The sequence below is a fragment of the Drosophila suzukii genome, unplaced genomic scaffold (assembly GCF_043229965.1).
Source record: "Drosophila suzukii unplaced genomic scaffold, CBGP_Dsuzu_IsoJpt1.0 scf_14, whole genome shotgun sequence".
NCBI classification, from domain to species: domain Eukaryota; kingdom Metazoa; phylum Arthropoda; class Insecta; order Diptera; family Drosophilidae; genus Drosophila; species Drosophila suzukii.
The window spans coordinates 865,223-869,736 of record NW_027255901.1 but is presented as its reverse complement, the minus strand read 5'-3'; positions in this window follow the sequence as shown (position 1 = coordinate 869,736).

The window sequence follows — 4,514 nt, the reverse complement described above, 5'->3', positions numbered from 1 at the left end:
CAGGATCTGGATGGTTAGATCGGACTGTAAGACTGAGCCAGCATAAATAATATCATTTAAACTGACCCCATTCTCTGAAGGGCTGGAGGTATTGAATAATCTCCGGTTTCTAGAGTGACGTAAGACGGATTTCACGTTTTCAGGACCACGAAACGGAAGGCTTACGACATACCTCTTGTCATCGTCTCTCGTATTCGTCCGGAGAAAATTTTGCTAACAGGTCACTGGCAGATCCTCCACCTCCCAAAATGTGGTGAGTAGTTTATCCAGGGATGTGTCAAACGTGTGGGAAATTCGCGTGGAAAAGGCGGAAATCTGATTTTGTCTTGAAGCATGCACGGGTCCTGTTAGGATCCACCCGAATATGGTTTCTTGACCGAGGAGGGAGCCATAAATGTTCGGCCGGGTGCCGCTTGGGAGAAAGGATGGCAGAACATCGGCCCCGACCAGAATATCTATCTGTGCGCTCTCATGAAACTTTGGATCCGCTAGTAGCAGCTCGGAAGAGCATAGGCAGTCGTGTTTATGTGCAGACTAAGGCTGTTCGGAGAACGGATGGTAAGCTGACAAAGCTTTTTGAATTCAGCGGATACTGCCTGCTTTAAGGGCTCGCTAAGAAATAAAAGTTGCCATCGATCCTTAAGCTGAAGGCCTCGTGCGAAGCAGTTCAGAGACAGGTTCTTTATCTTTATATATACCGACCGCTCGTCGACCGTCATCTGGTTTTCCTTCTTACAAAGGTCACATCCTTTTGGCTTGGGTGCTGCCCTTGTCTCGTAAGAATTTGTTCTTCGAGACGGTGCACTAGAGGCGAATGCTTTCGGCTGAGATTGATGGCTTCTAAGGTCCGGTGACGTAAGTAATGCGTTGAGCTCCTGCCACATCGGAATCTCGGCCTTATTGTGCAGGGTAGGAACAGCTTAAACTAGCTTGGGCTATCATTTCCGCGATCTGAGCCCCACATATCTTGTAAACGAAATAGCAGTAGCCGTATTAAGCTTTGAGAATTGGCAAACTATCAGCTGCACTGTCTCCGGCTTCTGCTATGCCTTGATGCGGTCCCAAACCGCGCGAATTTGTTCGCGGCGAATGTTAAGCATGTACAGAGTAAGAGGGATCGGCGAAGGAGTGTTTGTTTGGGATTCAAATTCACTTAGCCGATCTGAGACCTCAATAAATTTGCTTAGAGCAATTTGGGAAGCTGTTAGTGCCATTTTGAGGTTTGCACGGGGGACCCTTTTTCGGGGCGACGAGGACTTAGCGAAAGTTCAATTTTCACGTCGGTTGGTGTAATTTTTATTTTATTATTTTTAACCGGATGGCCGACGAAAAACTTTAATTAGTGGGAACGGGATGGTGGAATTAAAATTATATGTTAATGTATGTAGGTATGTGTGTATGTAGATGTGGATATGTATGTATGTGGATATGGATACGTATGTAGATATTTGTAAGTAAGTTATCCAGCTCATGATCCCAGCCTCTTTACCCAATTTATAAACAAACTCTTCATATACACTTCTTAGCTGAGAACGCCTTCCAGCTCGAGCGCCCAGCCGCCTTACCCAAGTCGTAAACAATTTCTTATAAACAATTTTTAGCTGGGATCCCCTTACTCAGCGTTCCCACAGAATCCCAATTAGCTCCCCCATTTCAATTGAAGTTCATTGTTAAGATTCAATTGCGCCGCAGTCCTCCTAACATAAACTAAGCTGGGTCCAGCTAATGTAAGCACAAGCATCCGGTCAACACCGGGCAAGCCCCAAAACTGCAGCGTAATCCGTTTTGCAATCGAGCAAATAATTTGATTATCCGATTTCCCCACTCTCTTTAGTCCAACCCTTGTCCAACTCTTACTGAGTTCCGCAATTCTTTTAAACCGAGGTTTGTTTATCAAATAATCGGCCCTTGACCAGGCAGTCCGTTTTTGCATCCGAGAAGATCAGTTCAATAGAAAATGTTGTGAACAGTAGAATAAAAGTCGGTATTAAGGAAAAGTTGTAAAATTGTATCCTAGTGAATAAAAAGTAAAAATAAATTTTCTTAAATTATTCGCAAGTGAAATAATTAATTGGCGCCCAACGTGGGGCACGCTTAAATTATTCTAATTTAAAGTAAAAAGGAACTTGCGTGGTCAAATAAAAACCTAACCAACCGACGAAAAGTTCGTGTTAAAAACAAAGGAGGAAATTAATAAATGAAATAATCCCCTTTGCTTACAACAATTCGCCAATTAATAATCGGCAGAATAAACCTACTGTTCAACAAAAAAACTAAACGGTCTCAAATAAAATAATTCACAAAATTAAACTTAAATTGTAAAACTGTGAAAGTTAAAGTTGATACAAAAAATATCAACTGAGAAACAAAATCCAAATACAATTACAAATCTAGAAAATACAAATTCATCCAGAAGGAAGCTGAGGGCCATCCCTCGCTAAACAGTGACGATCAGAAAACAAACCGAAAGAAGAGCTGAGGGCAATCCCTCGCTAAAAATTAACAACCAACAAAAATAAATTGAGGGAAGAGCTGAGGGCCATCCCTCGCTAAAACAACGAAGAAGGACGACATTCCAACAAATTTAACCCTCGACGACGACGCAGAAGAACTTTCCTTCCCAAATATTTCTTGCGACGAAATATTTAAAGGTAATTCGACATATGCAAAAAAAGCAAGATCGCAAATTCGCGTTTACGACCGTCGTTGCGAAATAGTGCCATAAGTCCTTTATATGTACAAATTTTATGAAATGCAACGAATTCAAAGTTCTATTTCCATTGCCCTACGAAAAAAAACAGAAGCAGTAACTGCTGCAAATGTGAGGGATAACTCATTTCTTGACAGTCTTGTACAACATGACGATGGATTTCACATTCTAAAAGGCCTTCGCTCAGCTCCAACACACTGGGAGGCAGAAAAAAAAGAAAGTTATAGCCATGATAAGACAATTTGGGTTGCCTTCATTCTTCATAACCCTCTCTGCTGCTGATCTCTATCTCTTTTATTGGATAGCAAAGACATTACTGAGGAAGAGGCAGCAGCTCTTTCTAGCGCCGAAAATGCTAGATTAATTCGATCTGACCCAGTAACGTGCTCCCGGTACTTCGACTACAGGTTCCGGCAATTAATGAAATTATTTAAAAGCTCCGAGATATTTGGTAAGTTAAGACTCGTCCATTATTATTGGAGGATCGAGCTCCAGCACAGAGGATCGCCGCACTCATGGCATGCATTGGTTTTCTGGTGCCCCAAAGCTAGCAAGACCCGATAACGCCGAAGAGGTCACCCGCTTTATTGATCGTTTCATTACTACCAGCGGGGACGATCCTGAAGTGCGTGAAATAATTCAATATCAGCGCCATAAGCACAGCGCTTCATGTTTAAGGGAACTGCGAGGACATCAATTCTGCCGTTTTTATATGCCATACCCACCAATGCCTGAAACCCTGGTTTTGTATCCATTTGAAGAAAGCGAATCCAACGTTGAAGAATATAAAGAAATATTTAAAAAAAAAAAAAGAGCTTCTTAAGTCTGTTTCCGAAGAAGAATCGGCCATGTTTAATAATTTTGAATATTTTCTCAGCCATCTTTAAATTTTATATGAGAAGCACAAGTTCGCCATTCGGTCTAGCTTAAAAAAGCCCCAAGTATTTCTTCGTCGCCAATTTTCTGATAGGTTGCTAAATGCTTATAATAGAAATATTTTAGGCTTGCATAGAGCAAACATGGATATTCAATTGATTCTAGATGCTTACGCCAGTTGTAGTTATATAATTAACCACATAAATAATTCCAACCGTGGCGTATCGCAACGGCTTCGAGAAGCAATGAATGGAAGTGTTTCCGTCAAAAGAAAATTGCAGCATTTAGGGAGCAAGTTTATTAACGCTACAGAAATGTCTGCCCAAGAAGCTGCTTACAACATTTTAGGTTTACACTTGTCTGAGGCTAGTGAAGGGAATGTTTTTTGTTAACACTTGCCATCCAGATAAAAGGGTCCGGATAGTCCGATCTAACAGAGTATTAGAACTGCTTCCCGCAAACTCACCAGATATTTTGTGAGGAGTTGAATAACTCCCCACAAATAGAAGCAGCAGCAGATGGCCGGCCGCTTACCAGATACGCGGCGAATTCGCGTAGTAACGGCGCGGCGAGGAGAGTTTGGAGACTTGGATGGAGAACGAGAGAGTTTGGAGACCAAGGATGGAGAGTAAGAGAGTTTGGAGACCAAGGATGGAGATCGAGAGAGTTTGAAGACCAAGGACGGAGAGCGAGAGAGTTTGGAGACCAAGCATGGAGATCGAGAGAGAATGGAAACTTCACGGCCAAGGCAAGAGTACCGTGTGCAAAAACAGGATAACGGAACTCCACCGGACTTTGGACTCTCCCGTGAACTTTGGACTGGGACGAGAAGTGCCACATCTCGGCAGTGGATCGGGACACAGGCGTGCCGCAAGCATGACGGGAATCAGCGGGACTGCAGCAGTGGGCGGAGCATCGATTGGAAGCG